Source organism: Ambystoma mexicanum, chromosome 6q (assembly GCF_040938575.1).
Source record: "Ambystoma mexicanum isolate Mex_15411 chromosome 6q, UKY_AmexF1_1, whole genome shotgun sequence".
NCBI lineage: Eukaryota > Metazoa > Chordata > Amphibia > Caudata > Ambystomatidae > Ambystoma > Ambystoma mexicanum.
In genome coordinates, this window is record NC_090937.1 from 135,414,829 (window position 1) to 135,432,729 (window position 17,901).

Sequence of the window (17,901 nt, forward strand, 5' to 3'; positions counted from 1 at the left end):
CATGGGGAAATCCAAACAAAAAAGTAGAATCCAACAGTCAACTATACACAGATGAACAATCCAGGGTCCATGATCCCAACTGAAGAAATGAAACCTATCAAAAACTCCTACCTAATTAAAAAAACTATATGCAAAAATGTGGTCCATTGTCCAAAAGGTCCAAAATAAAGAAAAAAACAAAGGAAACCTAATACTTACTAAATAACTATTTACAAGGGCAGCGGGCAAGTCCAACGGCTCACATGTTGATGTTCCGGGCCAGGGCATCATCGAACTCCTGCTCGATGTCCCGGAGGCGGTCCTCTTCCATGGCCCCGAGGGTTTGCAGGGACGATGACATCTGGAACTCCAGGTCCCTGCGAATGGCCTCGAGGCACTCGGCCCGCCTCAGGGCCCTACGCATGGAGTTCTCCGCCCTGACCATCGTGAGCCGTGCCTCTTCCGTCCGCTCCGCATCTATCGCATGGCCCAACCGCTGCCACACGGAAGACACTTCCCGTTCAGGGTCCTCCTGCCCTCCGGCCGATGCCTGCCCCTCCGATGTGGATGGCCCCGAGCCATCATTGCTCCCACCTACAGCCTGCTCCTGCTGCTGCTGTCCATGTGCCCTGTCCGATGGTGCCTGCACATCCTCCATCTGCTGGTCTCCAGTTGTGGTGTCCACCCCTGCTGGACCGCTGATTCCCGACTGTGGCAGGGATGTGAGCTCCACCAAGCTGGCTGTGTTGGTCAGGCCAGGTCCACAGGGGGCCCTGGTGGAATCTGGGCCAGAAGACGATGTGGAGAACGACCGGTCCGTAGCCTCCACAGAGGAGGAGAGGTCCGCCAGAGTGCGCGTCACATGTAGGAACCCTCCGACCAGGGCCCCTCCCAGCAGTGCCACGTCACGACGCTGCTCTTCGTGATGGCGTGCGTTCTCCGACCAGGAAGAACGCACATCATCACGAATGACACGCGTGCGCAACACGACACCCACCAGGACGGATCCCATACGGTCGCGGGACCCCTCGTCCGCAGGTAGTGGAGAAGCAGGTGATATGGCACTCTCCCCTACCTGCGGATGGGCCTGGGACGGGGCCTCCCTGCTGGTGCATGATGGTACAGTCACGGGGTCAAGGACAGCAACATGCACAGGCCCCTCTGCGGTGACCTGTGCTGGCTCCTGACCCTGGCCCTGGACTGCACCACTTGCACCAGTGGTACTACCCCCACCAGGCCCCATGTGCGGCTCAGTCGCGGGCTCCTCCTCCTCTGTGGAGACCACCAACCTGGATGTCTCCACACCGTCTTCCGCCATTGGAAGCCCCTGTGGGGGCTCACCCGGCCCTTCCGCCACAGCCGTTGAGGTAGACGCAGCACCAGCTCCCTCGCTCCCGGATGATGGTAATTCCTGGGAGGGTGGCTGGGCCTTGAGTCGCCGCCCAGTGGAGGCATCCCCGCCGCTTGGCTCCACAGCGCCGTCTCCGCCCTCTTCTTCACTTGACGCTGCGTAGAGGGAGACATAGAACACAAGCATCAGTGTACAGTACAAAATACCCTAGACAGGAAACAATAACACATGAGTGGCACTGTCAAATGTCACTTCCATCCTGTCATTCCACAACACATGGGTGAATGCACGCAACACACATGCAGAAACAGTCTGTGCGCCTGCAATCAACATTAACATCCATGTAGAAGGGCCCCTGTAAACCAAGATGTTGCCATCAAAGTCACATGCATCCATGGCGTTTCAAACTCACACACACACTTCTCAGGCACACACACACACATGTGCACCATACATGTACATGACATCAGCACCCATTCCTCACCCCCCCTCCATGTCCAGGAACAGAGACAGCCATGCATTCATGTGTGCATTCCACATAGAGCTCCGCATGCTGCTTTAAAACACATGCAACAACCATGTGGCTCACACATAACTGGTCTCACATGCATGACCATGATGTCCCTGCACACATATCCATACATGGCCTATGTCACACATACAGGCAAGTATCAGACTACCAGCACACTGCAACATGCACTGTCTCACACAGCAATGCTTGGCCACTTACCGCTCAACTCCAGACGGGTCTGCCTCCGAAGGATCTGGGCGTGGAGCGCTGGGCCTACGCGTTCCAGGACCCTCATCTGGATGGCACTCAGGCGTGCCCGGCCCCCCTCCACGAGGCGCTGGGTCTTGTGGTGGGTCCTGGACCTGAAGTCCTCCCAGCACTTCTTGACGTGCTTGATGTCGCGGGTTGCCACCCCCTCCGCGTTGATGGCAACCACTACGTCGTCCCAGATCCTCTCCCGTCCCGTTGGCGCATTTTGTTCCGAAGAGGGCATCATAATGCCCCAGGACATGCTCCACCACGACACCAACTTTGGTGGCAGTGAAGCTGGTGGCCCTCTGCCTCTCTGGCTGGGGGTTGCCAATGGTGCCAGATGGTGTAGTGCCCGACATGGCAAACCCAGAGGCAGGAGTGGGTGGGCAACTGGGTCCTGGGGCTGGGCTGTGGAGCGATGGAATCCCAGTCGGGAGTCTTCTGTTCCAGCAGGGGTGGACACAGCAACTGGACCCCTGCAGATGGCTGACGTGCAGGCACCAAATAGCAGGGCACGTGGGCAGCAGGCAGACAGGCAGCAGCAGATGGCTGGTGGGAGCGTGCTCGGGGCTCTGGGGGGCAGTAATTCGGCCTTCTGGGCAGGAACGTGGTCTTCCGTGTGTGTACGCGTGGCCAGCTTGATACGGAGTGATTTGGCACGGGAAAATCTTGCACGTCAGCGTGTAATTCGAGGAAAGGCCCTTAGCGCGTAAGCGCGTCAGCACACGTACGCAATATCATTTGATCAAAGGCCCTTAGTGCGTAGGCGCGTCTGTGACGTATTGTGCACGGGCGTTGCCCTTTCGCGTGTAAAACTTGCCGCGCACCCCTGAAATTCACGTACTCCCTCGACCAGGGACCTTTCGCGTGTGAAACTTCACACGAACATCGTAATACACTTACCCTGCTGAAATTGCAGGTGAAACCTCATGCGAACCCCAGGAATACACGTACCCCGCTGGCTCACACAGGGCCAATATTCCTGTGGTCGCGTGAAGTTTCACACGCGATAGGCCATGTGCGAGTGGGGTACGTGTATTTCAGGGGTTCGCGTGAAGTTTCACACGCAATAGCCCATGTGAGAGTGGGGTACGTGCATTACTGGTGTTCACGGGAAGTTTCACCCGCGATAGGCCCTGTGCGAGTGGGGTACGTGTATTTCAGGGGTTCGCGTGAAGTTTCACCCGCGATAGGCCCTGTGCGAGTGGGGTAAGTGTATTTCAGGGGTTCTTGGTAAGTTTCACACGCGATTTAGCTGTCAGAGCAGGGTACGTGAATTTCGGGGGTGCACGGGGCGCCCTACACGTGAATTGGCAGTGTGGGTCCTCCCGGTTGTTCCCTCTACACCCTCCACGGCCCCTGCAGGCAGACCACACCACAGGGGACTACCACGCACCCCTGGTCATGTCCCTCAGGCAGTCCATCCACCATGGCCATGCACCCCAGACAAGCCACCTCTCCGCTTGCACCACTGATCAACAACGCATGTCCCCCTGCACCCCCACCCCCCAGCATTGTGCGGCACCTGCCAGCAGGCCCCCACTCATGTCCCACTCATGTCCCCTTGCACCCCCACCCCCCAGCATTGTGGGGCACCTGCCAGCAAGCCCACACTCATTTCCCACTCATGTTCCCTTGCACCCCCACCCCCCAGCAGTGTGGGGCACCTGCCAGCAGGCCCGCACTCATGTCCCACTCATGTCCCCTTGCACCCCCACCCCCCAGCATCGTGGTGCACCTGCCAGCAGGCCCCCACTCATGTCCCACTCATGTCCCCTTGCACCCCCACCCCCCAGCAGTGTGGGGCACCTGCCAGCAGGCCCCCACTCATGTCCCACTCAAGTCCCCTTGCACCCCCACCCCCCAGCAGTGTGGGGCACCTGCCAGCAGGCCCCCACTCATGTCCCACTCATGTCCCTTTGCACCCCGACCCCCCAGCATTGTGGGGCACCTGCCAGCAGGCCCCCACTCATGTCCCCTTGCACCCCCACCACCCAGGATCGTGGTACACCTCCCAGCAGGCCCCCACTCATGTCCCACTCATGTCCCCTTGCACCCCCACCCCCCAGCAGTGTGGGGCACCTGCCAGCAGGCCCCCACTCATGTCCCCCAGCCAACACGTCATCACAATCTAGATCCCTGGCCCTCATGGCCAGCCTCCACATGGCAAAAACCCACCCAAGTATTGCATCCACCCACATAGAAATGCCAATTTCATGATACAACCCCAATGGCAAGTATGTAAATGAACACATGTCCGTCACACACACACAATGGGTGCAAGTGAATGTCAAAACCCATATCATGACACGCATGAAACCAATGAGATAATACCACACATCGAAGTATGAACAGAAAAATGTATTAAAAGCAACATGAATGGAATAAAAAACAAACAAACGACAAAGGGAATTAAAAAGGAAAAGCTGCATGTCCGCAAAATAATGAAAAACAGCAAATCATAATCCAAAGGGAAGGTGTCCAAAGTAACAGTTCAAAAAATGAAATCCAAGGGAAAAACAAAAGTGAAAACCATTGCTCCATGGGGAAATAAAATAATAAAAAAGATGAATCCAATGGTGAACTATATACAGAAGAACAATCCAGGGTCCATGATCCCAACTGAAGAAATGAAACCTATCAAAAATACTACCTAATGAAAAACTATATACATAAAGGTGGTGCATTGTCCAAGCACAACCAAAATAAAGAAAAAACCAAGCAGTCCGGCACGCAAAGGAAGCCTAGCTTCAATGATGCCGAACGTGATGCACTTGTGCAGTATGTGTCCGCACATGACAGCGAAATGTTGATCACTTCAGGGTGCAAGACCACACCTGCGCGATGTCAGGCACACTGGCAGACCGTCGCGGACATCATAAGTGCCCTTGGATCAGGGAGGCGCACAGCTGGTGAGTGCTACAAGCGCTGGAATGACCTTAAGCGCAGGGCAAAGAAAAAGCTGGCCTCAAGTCATGCCGCTACTATGGTGACTGGAGGTGGGTCTCCACAAGAGGACATTGAACTCACTGTACATGAGTCTGTTGCTGGGACCTACGTCACTGAGGAACAGATCCAAGGTGTGGGAGATCTGCCAGATTACGAGGCATTGTCCGGTGAGTATACATGCATGTGTGTGTGATCCATGTGTATGTTGTGTGTGTGTGAGGGGTTCTGATTGAGTGCCAGGTGAGGGTGTGTGTGCCTGAGTTGTTTGGGTCACCCATGTGCTTCATCCAAAACATTCTGCGCCCCTAGATTTGGGCATTACAGTATCCCTTCTGCCCACAGTAGACTTTTTGTGCAACATCACGCCAGTTGCCCTTGAAGTGGCATCTTGCAACAACATTGTTCCGTATTTCTCATTGTTCATTCAGGCTGATTGTTTTGATCCCCCCACTTTCACTATGCATTTCTCAGCCCTATTGTCAAACGATATGTGACATGCCTATGGTACATGCCATCTGTGTGATGGCATGTGTCATGTATGTGGATTGACATGCCACTCACAGGCCAATTTGTGATGGCTCTGCTAGCCAGCATGCAGCTAATGTGTTGCTCTTCCATCTTGGTGTCATCAGTGTCTGACATTTTCCTCCCCTTCAAACTCAGTGACAGTGCATGCATGGAAGGGTTATAGTCATGTGGGACATGGGTCAATCAAGTACTGGTTCTGTACCTTGTGAGGCCTAATTGTGTGTCATGGTGCTAATGCCTGTTTCCATTTTTTGTCTTTCATGGTTCTGCAGGGGATGACGCACTTGATGCTGTTGAGGGTGAGGAGATGGTGCAGACCCAGGAGGGATCTCAGGCACGACCGGGCACCAGCGGGGGATGGGGTGTGGTGGTGGGTGAGAACCCACTCTTGCTGCAGACCGTTCTCTCCAGGGGTGTCTCTGGGTGCACCTCCCCAGACCTCTTTTCGGGTGTTGATTCGGATGATGAGACCTATGTGGCTTTGCAGGTAGGTGTTTCTGGGAGGGATTCTGTTCTGTACGACCCACCTGCACCAGGGGTACAGCCCACTATGGGTATGTCAGTGTTGGTAGGTCCGCCTTTGGTGGTTACGGATGCAGGGCCACACTCCGCAACATCTGATTCTGTTTCTAGGCCAGCAGATCAGAGGGGGAATGCAGTCCTGCAGCCTCTGGCAGTGCCGACACAGCAAGGCACAGTTTGCCTTGCCCCAGACAGGTGTGGTGCCCGCCAACACGGTGGCTGTACGCCACCAGGCAATACCGCATGGGAGAAATCCATATAAGGTATGGCAAACCAACAGGCAGCAGCATCTGAGATGATGGCTCAAGCTATGGAGAGGGTGGCCACTTCCATTGTCCCCCCAGAGAGGCAGATGGAGCAACTACAGCAGGCAACAGACTCCATTTGCCAATCACTCAGGGAGGACATGTTGGCATCCAACAGGGACAGACGGGCGGCCCTGGACACTCTGGGGGAAGCCATTTCTTTAGAGTCCCAGGGCCAGAGGGAAGCCCTGAGGGTAGAAGTCTGTCACCTCAGGCAGACTCTTGTGGAGCTTGAGGCTTCCACTGTCACAAGGACAGAACATCTGCTGGAGCGGGTCACACGTACGCTCTCAGCAGAGATGCAGGCAACTTGGGAGGAGGTCCGGGCATCACGTCAGGTGGTGCATGGGGATCTCCGCACCATAATCCTCCAGAACGAGACCTTCCACACCCGCATTCTTGCTGCCATGGAGGACCAGACTAGGGCTTTGCGTGGGCTGCCTCCCATAGCACCACCACCTCCTGTGGCGGCAGCAGCACAGGGTGATGAGAGCGACCACAGTGATTCTGAATCTCTCACGATAGCGTAGCCGTGCAGGCCATGAGCCCATGGAGGTGTTTTTTTTCGCAACATCCGCACAGGTGGCTGTTGGTGTGCACCTTGTCCTCCGACCTCCTGGGTGGCCTCCCCCACCCCCTCTGCCCCCCACATGGCCATTTTTGATTTTTGATTTTTGGATTTTGGTTTTTGGTTTTTGATTTTTGAGTTTTTGTTACAGTGTGTTGCCTTGTGTGGCTCCCGTGGGCATCCACTGTATTCCGGCTGGGCACATGCAGGCTTGTCCTGAGTTTGGGTTAGATGCTTGGGTTCGTGAGACACACACCCCTCCAGCTTCCCGTTACCATGGGCTTGTAAAGGGTGTGCCCAAGTGACAGTAACTTACACAGTGATGTTAGACTCCCATGACATGTGTGGGCAGTCTGTAGTCAATACTGTGTAAACATTCCTAGTGCATATTGTTGTAGTATTGTACACTGCATGGTGTATTGATGTGTGCTTGTGCATCCATGGCTCCCTCCTAATTTGCAGGTTCATTCCACATGTCTTCACAAGGCCGTCTACTTTGGAGATGGAGTTCATGTTGTAAACAGTGCACTTCCAGATTTGCGTGGCACCAACACTGTACAGTTGGAAGTGGTCGATGTGCTAGCATCACCAGATTGTAAGTCTACGTATCCTTTAACTTAGTACTGTCATGTGAATGCTATGTTTGGGGTGGCTAGCTGCATTGTATTGTGGTAAGTCTTTGGTCATGTGTGTTGTCAGTTCTACATTAATGGGAGCATATTGTGTGTGGCCATTTTCCATTCGGGACACTGTACTTTGTGACACTTGTGTCATGTTTTGGGGATTCCTTTGTTTGCTCTCACATAGCATGACATGCCATGGTGTGTTGGGTGGTGGTGCTGGGGAGGTGTTGGGTGACATGGCACTGTTGTCATGTTGTATCTTGCAAGGGGGTAATGATTTTAGCAGCATAGAAGTGTGTCTTTTGATGACACAGCATTGGTGGTGTTTTTGTAGGTAGGGATGCACACAATAGAACACTACCAGGTGAACAATCTCAGGCTGGTATGGTTGTGACAGTTGACTGTCAGTTGACTCATCATCATTGATAGTCAGCTGGTATATGCCAGGGCTGTGTGCACTCCACAGGGGTGTGATTTTAGGTGAAGTAATTAGCCACCATCTGCGTACGGGCTGCCTCACACCGTGCCCTTTCCCCTCCCATGCGCTGCGGGCGTGCATGTTGTTGGGGATGTGGGGGCACCACCATGTCCACCGGCAGGCCCCGGCATGTTGCAACGTTGTGCAGGACACATGCTGCCACTATGATCCTGCACACTACTGGGGGAGCGTATAACAGCTGCCCGCCAGAAAGGTCAAGGGAGCGAAAGCGTGACTTGAGCACTCCGAATGTGCGCTCCACTATGCCCCGGGTTGCAATATGGGCTGTGTTGTATCTTACCTCGGGTGGCATGGTGGGGTTCCGAATTGGCGTCATCATGTGGGTGCTCAGAGGGTAGGCACTGTCCCCTGGGGAGGTGGTGATGGGCATCATTAGTGGGGTTGTGACATTACTCAGTATCTGACATACATGCATGTGCTGTGGCATTTGTACTCACCAATCAGCCATGTATCGCCATGCCGACCAGCTTCTAGGTCCCGGTTTAGGGTTGACATTCTGTAAATGAAACTGTCGTGGGTGGACCCTGGATAGTTGGCATATACTGAGGTGATGATTCCCTTGGCATCACATACTACCTGGACATTGATGGAATGCCAGTGCTTGCGGTTTCTATAGTCGTTCTCAGATGCCCTGGGGGGACGTAGAGCCACATGGGTGCAGTCAATGGCACCTAGCACTTTGGGGAAGTGTGCCACCCCGTAAAAATCCTGGACGACAGTCTGCCTTTCTGCAGGTGTTCTGGGCAGGTATATGTGCCTGCGTACTGATGGGCGTGCAGTCATGATGGCCAAGACCTGGTGTAGGCAGCCTGACTGCGTGGCCTGTGACACCCCCCCACTATGGCACTTGTCCGCTGAAATGATCCAGTGGCCAAGAATTGCAGTACATTAAGGACCTTCACCAGGGGGCTGAGTGCTTGGGAGCAGAGGGTGGGTGATGTGAGGTCATCCTCCCACTCACTGACCAGGTTGAGTATTATTTGAGGTGCAAACCTGTACCTCCCATACACGTGGTCATCAGGCATCCCAAAAAGGCTGGTTCTGGGTGTAAAAAGTCTGGCCCTGGCTATCCTCCTCCTCCTCCTGCGGTATCCCACGGCCACTGCTGCTAGGAACGGTATATTCATCCTGCCGTCTGGGCTTGTTTGTGGTTTGCGCACACTTTTATGCTGCGCGGGTCGACGTACGCCTGCTTCCTGCTTGCGTACGTGTTTCCTGATTAGCGTGTCTTTTTTGGCGTGTGCGTGTGGGCGTTCCGCGCATTTGCCTCCTGTACTTCCATGCCCACCACAGTAATACACGTACCCAGCTCGCCCAGGCACAATCGCGCGTGAAACTTCCCGCGAGCCCCGGAAGTACATGGACCCCGCATGGCCAGGCCCAATCGCGTGTAAAACTTCCCACGAGCCCCTGAAGTACACGTACCCCGCTCACCCAGGCCCAATCGCATGTGAAACTTCCCGCGAGCCCCCGAAATACACGCTATTTTTGACACAGCGGGTGTCCGTGTTTGTTGCGTACCCCTCTGCATGTCATTTGTCCTAGAGGGCCACAGTATGGGACATTCATAGGAGCTGTATATACAGCTTTTTGTTAGCGCACATTTTTTTAATGCACAGGGACGCTACCGCCTGTCTTCATGTGGCGGACATGTGTTGATGTACATAGTTGACTTTTGGTTTGTGTCGTGGGATCGCCATTTCACTGCTGGGGGGTGGGGGTGCAGGGGGACATTAGTGGGACATGAGTGGGGGCCTGCTGGCAGGTGCCCTGCACTGCTGGGGGGTGGGGGTGCAAGGGGACATGAGTGGGGGCCTGCTGGCAGGTGCCCGGCACTGCTGGGGGGTGGGGGTGCAGGGGGACATGAGGTGGACATGAGTGGGGGCCTGCTGGCAGGTGCCCTGCACTGCTGGGGGGTGGGGGTGCAGGGGGACATGAGTGGGACATGAGTGGGGGCCTGCTGGCAGGTGCCCTGCACTGCTGGGGGGTGGGGGTGCAAGGGGACATGAGTGGGGGACTGCTGGCAGGTGCCCGGCACTGCTGGAGGGTGGGGGTGCAGGGGGACATGAGTTGGGGCCTGCTGGCAGGTGCCCTGCACTACTGGGGGGTGGGGGTGCAGGGGGACATGAGTCTGACATGAGTGGGGGCCTGCTGGCAGGTGCCCTGCACTGCTGGGGGGTGGGGGTGCAAGGGGACATGAGTGGGGGCCTGCTGGCAGGTGCCTCGCACTGCTGGGGGGTGGGGGTGCAGGGGGACATGAATGGGACATGAGTGGGGGCCTGCTGGCAGGTGCCCTGCACTGCTGGGGGTGGGGATGCAAGGGGACATGAGTGGGGGCCTGCTGGCAGGTGCCCCGCACTGCTGGGGGGTGGGGGTGCACGGGAACATGAGTGTGACATGAGTGGGGGCCTGCTGGCAGGTGCCCTGCACTGCTGGGGGGTGGGGGTGCAAGGGGACATGAGTGGGGGCCTGCTGGCAGGTGCCCCGCACTTCTGGGGGGTGTGGGTGCAAGGGGACATGAGTGGGACATGAGTGTGGGCCTGCTGGCAGGTGCCCCGCACTGCTAGGGGGTGGGGGTGCAAGGGGACATGAGTGGGGGCGTGCTGGCAGGTGCCCCGCACTGCTGGGGGGTGGGGGTGCAAGGGGACATGAGTGGGACATGAGTGTGGGCCTGCTGGCAGGTGCCCCGCACTGATGGGGGGTGGGGGTGGAGGGGGTCATGCGTTGGTGATCAGTAGTAGTAATAGTGCAAGCTGACATGTGGCTTGCCTGGGGGGGATGCCCATGGTGGATGGGCTGCCTGCGGAACATGAAGTCCCCTGTGGTGTGGGCTGCCTGCAGGGGCCGTGGAGGGTGTAGAGGGAACACCTGGGAGGTCCCACACTGCCAATTCACGTGTAGGACTCCCCTGCACCCCAGATATACACGTACCCCACTCGCACAGGGCCTGTCATGTGTGATAATTCCTGCGCACCCCCGAAATACACGTAAACCGCTCGACCAAGGCCAATCGCGTGTGAAACTTCCCCCGCACCCCAGATTTACACGTAACCAGCCCAATCGCGTTTGAAACTTCCCGCGAACCCCTGGAATACACGTATCCCGCTCCCCCAGGCACGATCGCGTGTGCAACTTCATGCGCACCCCTGAAATACACGTACCCCGCTCCCCCATGCCCGATTGTGTGTGAAACTTCACGCACACACACGAAATACGTTCTATACACTCTATATTTGTTCTTTTTGTTAGCGCACATTTTGGCCCACATTTTTTTCCAGCGCAGGGACGCTACCGCCTGCCTTCGTGTGGCGGATGGGTTTGGGTCAGTGCGCGTCTTTGCCTGTGCTCTGGTTTGCCCTATTCGATTCCATGAATACGTGTTGTAGGCGTTCCGTGCACTTGCCTCCTGTACTTCCCCCGTGACGCCCACATTTTCACGAGTTGTTCCCCATTCTGAGTGTTACGCCCCGTGTTCCGCCTACTTTTGTTATGTGCGCCGCTCTATGTGCCCTTTTGCTGTGGCCTTAGCGCACGCCGTTAGATGACCTGTGCGCCGCACACTTTTTCAGCGCACATCCCTGATTTTACTCGCGCACGGACTTCCATGAATAGATGTGCGCTGGTTTCCCTGCGATATTCGAACTTGCACTGAGATTTTCGCTCTTTCACTGCGAATCGCACGTTTTCGCATGCTTGCGCCGAAATTTTCGGCGCACATTAATTCCATGAATCGGCCTGTATATGTGTTGTTAGGATTGTTTGTTGCATTTCTATGAAGGACTAACATTTGTAAACACAATTGGTCTGCACTGTGTAAGTAAATGTTGTCAACAATTGGTGGCAATTGAAATAGAATATTTATTGCTACATTTGCGTAGCAATTTACACCAGTTAAATTTGAACATTTGAATGGACCAGATAGTTCTGTGTCCAAGTAATTTTTTTTGGAGTGTGTGTTGCTTCTTTGAACCTGAGTTACTTTGAGTAATAGATTCTTCTTTGGTTGTAGTAATTGATGAAGTATTCCCTTGTTTTACTCTCTTTGGAGGATTTGCAGTGAGATCCTGTTGCATGTCTGTTTGAAGTAGTTTTCTTTTACAACGTTTTTCTTTTTGTGGAACAGGATATGTTTTTAGATGGGGGTGTATTGTGAATGTAGTCTATTGTATTCTAAAATGCAAGGAATATCAGCGTTTACTTTACTTGCATCAAAGTTGATTAGAAATAGACTGTCAAGTGTACGTAAGCGTGATAGTGCTACGTAGCTCATGCCTTCTTTAAAGACTGTGTTCCCAATATCTATCAATGCGTTATCTATGGTAAGACCTTGTTATTTGTGGATGGTGACTGCATATGCTAGAGTTAGAGAAAATTGTTCTCTGCGTACATACATGTCTTTGAAAAGAAGGAATCGAGCTGTTGAGGGCCCTATCCTTTTTACTTCTGAAAGAAGAGAATATTGACAAACTGAATGTTGTTGTCACGTGGGTATGTTTGAAAGTCAACAACTGTACCCAGTGCTCCATTAACTAGTCCTTGCTCCACGTCAAGGTTACGTTTAAACATTACTCTACAGATTAAAGATAATTTTAATATTTTCTCCAAACCAGCTGTGTTGGAGATAGAATTTTCTAAGGTATTTAGTCTTGTTGACACATGGGTAGTGTCATACCATGCACGTCCAGTTTGGCTGTGGAGCAAATTTCAATTATTGGTTGCATATTTCTTTCAACATTGTTTCATTGAATTTGGAAAAGCTTGCAGGAGTTGGCATCAAGGACATACAATTGACATTGTTGTGTGCTAATTGTTCCATGACATCAGTAGCACATGAGTTATGGCCGTAAAGTGCATGGATGTGCCGGGTTTTTAATATTGCTTGTGCTTCTTGAGATAGTACACCAACTCTAATACTTTTCAAAATGTTGGCGTAGGTGAGTTCTGCAGATTAGCACATGTTTTCTGTTAATTCTCTGTATTGGAAATGTTGCCAATGCTGCCAACAGTTTCACGGCAGAGTTTGTGACCTAAGGTTTTAAAAATAGGTTCACCTTTCACTGGTATCAATTGAAGAAGATCTCCGAAAACAAAGTGTTTTCCTCCAAAGAGCTCTTCGTAGTTTGTTTTAAGTACTTCTTGTAATCTGAGATGAATCAAAGCCAACATTAGGTTGGAGACCATGCTCACTTCATCTATTAGTAGCATTTTCATTTGTTTTAACACTCTGCGTAGTTCGATTGCAGCTTCTGTAGAAAGTTTGTAATATTTTAATTTGTTTTGGTGTTCTACTGGAAGGAGTAGTAATCGGTGTAAAGTGACACCACCTATGTTGTAGGCAGCTAAACCTGTGGGGGCAGTGACAACAGTTGGCAGTTTGTTGTTTGTCAGTTGTTAAAGGAACTTTTGATTAAGAATGTTTTGCCTGAACCAGCTTCACCACTGATGTATAGTAGTATAGGTTTGTAATTTTGGCAGGTACATTCTTTATTTTCATGTTGTACACCATGTGCAATTTATTTTGCTACTTCTTGAAAAATGGTATGCTGCTCTGTGTTCAGTTTTGATTGTAGTACAGTTAAGTCTTCTGTATCTTCTTCATAGTGACACATGGTGTTTTCTACTTCTGTCATAGCTAATTCTGCCTCATTTGCTATTAGTGGCTGTCCCAGTGGTTCTTGGCTTCCTGTTAAAGAAGGTTGACTAATGTCAGGAGTGTCCTTATCTAGTTGGGCCCTGAGTTCTTCTTCGTGTTGCTGTTCATTGTGCAACATTGTTTTGTAGTGTGTAAAGTTTACATCGGTTATAGTGCTTTCATTTGCTTTGAAAGCGTCTTCATAGGAGTCATAGTTATCTAGTATCTCTTCTTCTTTTTGTCCATGGTTTAAAACGTTGTAGCAGGGACATGTAATAGAGTTCTTTATGTTGAGGAGTTTTTAATGACAATTTGATATGATTAATTATGCTTGGTTTGGTAAGTTTCACTAAACTGCCTTCACAATTTGTCACTCTGTATCAACCTTTTTTTTCATCGGGTTTTATATTATTTATGTATGTGAAGTTTTGGGCTTTGTGGTATAGACACATGGTTTCCAAAGTGGTACTCCTGTTTGGGTAGTATATGTCTAGTAAATTGTTTTTCAAAATGTCTTAGCTGTTGGGATCATTTTTGGCTATTGTTTCTATGTCGTCGTATGATTTTAGAAATCTTTTTCTAGATCTTGCAGGACCAAGACTTAGCCATACTATATTTTCAGATTTTCCATACAAAGCAGTACTGTGATATCTGAACATAGTGCATGCATGCAGTTCATTTGACTATGTGCAGCCTTTATATTTTATTTACAATATGTTAGTTCAACCTGCTTTGCAAATGAGTAGAATATTAAGTGTATGAAACTCACTTGGTTTTTTAAAGCTGTGTTATAGAATGTTAGGAGAAAGACGAAATAATGATATATTTGTTTTGCAATTTTTATAAGATAAATGGCAGAAACTGTATAGAAAAGCATGGAATGGATGCATTTGTGAAGGTGTGGATAATAAAGCAGGAGGATGTGATTCACAGGCAGCGGTGTTATTGCAGCTGGGAGCGTTTCAATGATAGTGTCTATGTGTGTGAGTGTATGAAGATGCATGACCTTTTCCTGGTTGTGTGTAATTTAATAATACACTTATAAGGGTTTTTTCACAATTATACTGTTATTTCTCTCATCTTGTAATATTATAATTTTTCAGATAGGTGTGTGTAAAAAGAAATTTAGATAGCAGACAGGTTTGGAAGTGACAGTTGATTATAGCAGATGGGAAAAATTACAGTAAATTCATGTTATATGTTATACAGGTTAAGTGGCATTACTCTGTTTATATGCATTCATGAGAGTTGTACATGTACTCTGAATAAAATATGCATACCTGTAGTTTGTATTCATGCATGTGGATATGCATGCAGCTGTAAGTAGAAATCTTGGAGACGTACACAGTAGTTTTTGTAGTAGGTGCTTTCCAATGATATGAAACTTGTACTCAGAGTGATCAACAGTACATTTGAAGTGCTGAACACTGATGATGGAGTTAGATGTAGAGGTCTTGGATGTGATTGGTGGATGGTTGTGTGACTGCTTAGCTGTATCCAATGAGGGAATGGCAGAGAGATGTCTTTTTTTGGTGCATTATTTTCAATGTTTGTATGGTCTGTTAAAAAGAAATATATATGTTAAGTACACATAAAGTAATGATTATTAATTTGGTTATATAGAGAAGTGTCTACAATTGGTATCACTATCTTCAGACATTTCCTCACGTGGGAAATTTCCCTCAAGCCATTCCAAAGAACTGGACATTTCTGTGTACAATATATATATATATATATATATATATATATTACTTCAAGTGTACCTAATACAGAATGTTTAGAAATATATAAGAAACATGAAGTTTACTTACTAACTTCTGGTAAGTTGTATTCTTACTGTTCTGTAGGTCTGCTGTTGTTCCTAGGTGTGCAGTTTCTGTGAGGTAATTATATTGAAAGCATATCTTTTTTGTTTTGGTATGTTCCATTTTAGTACATATGGTATTTAAATGGATGGTTGATGTGTTAGATATATAGGTTCCATTTCTTAAGTATTGTTACATATAATGTGTTTATGTGCTGCTTTTTGAATGTGTGCAGTGTTTATATAGCATGATAGAACAATTTAAGATAACCCCTTAGTTTTTGGGTGGTGTTGATGTTGTCCGAATCCGTCAGCGGACGTTGGCACAGTCTGTGGACATCAAAATCACTAGGTGGGGGTTCGGTATGTTCTATGTTACATGTATATAAAGTAAGGGAATCCTAGTAAACATCTATGAAATTCACACTATGAAAATGTATATTCAGTAAAATAAAATTTGATAAAGGGAGGTTATGGTCAAGTTGTGCTATTAAAAACCTATGAAATTCAGTAGAAAAACTTTGTTAAGGGGACGTTATGGTTCAAAGTAAAACCGAAAACCCCCTGAAATTTGCTAGTTATGGTAAGCTAAGCAACCATAACTTGCTCCACCACCGTGCATTGCTAAGACTAACACCCAGGACATCAAAGATGACATCAAAATCAAGGTTAATGGGCCTCATTATGAGTCCGGCGGTAGCCGTGCTGGTAAAAACAGCACGGCTGTCGCCGGAGTCTGTTTTTTTCCCAGTGCCCGGCAATGGGGACTTACCAGGGCATTTCAGCCCCGGTGGTCCCGGTATTTCCTCATTGCCGGGCGCCAAAAAATATGACTCTGCATTACCATTGGACTCAATGGAAATGGGGAGGACGGATGCACTGGCATTATTCATTAATGGTGCTAGTACATCCATCAAGGTCTGCGAGTGGGTGCCATTCCGCCCGCCATGTCAGACCTGGCGGGCTGAAAGGCACCAGCTCGTAGAACTTGTAGTTTGCTGGTTCGGTTACAACCGTGCCGGTAGCTTACCGGCACTGTTGTTACCAGACCAGCAACCTTGTAATGAGGCCCAATGTGTAGATATTTGGCACTTTTTAACTTTTGGAACTTCTCATTGTCATTAAAACCAAAAAACTAGCCTAATCATGTCAGTAAACCAAAACAAATATGTGATGTCATCAGTAATGCCATCAATGACATTGCTTGGCACATTTCAGAGGTTGTTTGGTTTTACTTGTAACCTTAACGTCCCTTTAACAAAGTTTTTTCATTGAATTTCAAAGGATTCTATTGGTGCAACTGAACCATAAAGTCCCTTTATCAAAGTTTTTTCAGCGAATTTCATGGGGTTTACCAGTGTACGGTAATTTCCTACAATGTACTAATATCATACTTAACCCAATATAGCAACATTTTTCTCCAATTTTCAAACTTTCACCTTAAAAGTCTGCCATTCGCTACCTTCTTGCACAATTTTTAACACTTCTAAACACTTTTTACAACTTTTTCCAGGGTTTTGTACTCGTCGACGTCCGCAAACATCTGACTTCATCACAGACTTTTCGGACAGTATCACGTGACCTCGCATGCACGGCATGATGACGTGTTTGCGAACGCATCTGCACTTCACGAATGGGTCTGTGGTTTGCGGACAGTTTGGAACTGCATTTTCTGTTAATCTAGGAACTTTCAAGCTCAAAATGTACCCTTGCACAGCTCTTACAACTAATCTTACCCATTTATGATTAACAATCTAGTACAGAGCACATACGCGGAAAAATATGAGCAAAACTGCTATTATGTTAAAAATGGCATCAGCTATTGCCATCCCTTCTCCCCAAGAGCCACCAACACCAGCTGGAGCACCTACACAACAAGTAAACCGCAGTACTTAAAAAGACAATGAAGAGGACCAGAGAGAATCATGGGTGTGGCAGTTCTTTACTAAAGCTAGAAAAGTGAAGTGCGCTGAGTACTCGTGGACCGTCTGGACAATACTCCTACGGTACCACCTCTGTGCACCACCACATCAAATCCAACCACTGCCATGCTCTCAGAAATGTTGTTCCTTTCTTAGCAAGTACTAGGCTGTCTTCCTCCACCTCATATTCCTCAACCAGTACTATTTTTTTTTTTTTTTTGTGTTTAATTGTATTAACAATTTTTACAAATTCTGTCCAGATTTTCTTGCGTTTTTCACTGTTTCCCATTGTGATAATCGTGCAGTTTTCTGTTTTCTTGGACTACCAATGACATTTTCTTTTATAGATTAATTTCCTCCAGCTTCAGTTTTTCCAAAAGATTCGCTGTAGCCACTGTCAAAGATGTGGAATTGCCACACATTAGCATATTCCACCAAGTTTCTTCATTTGTGGTT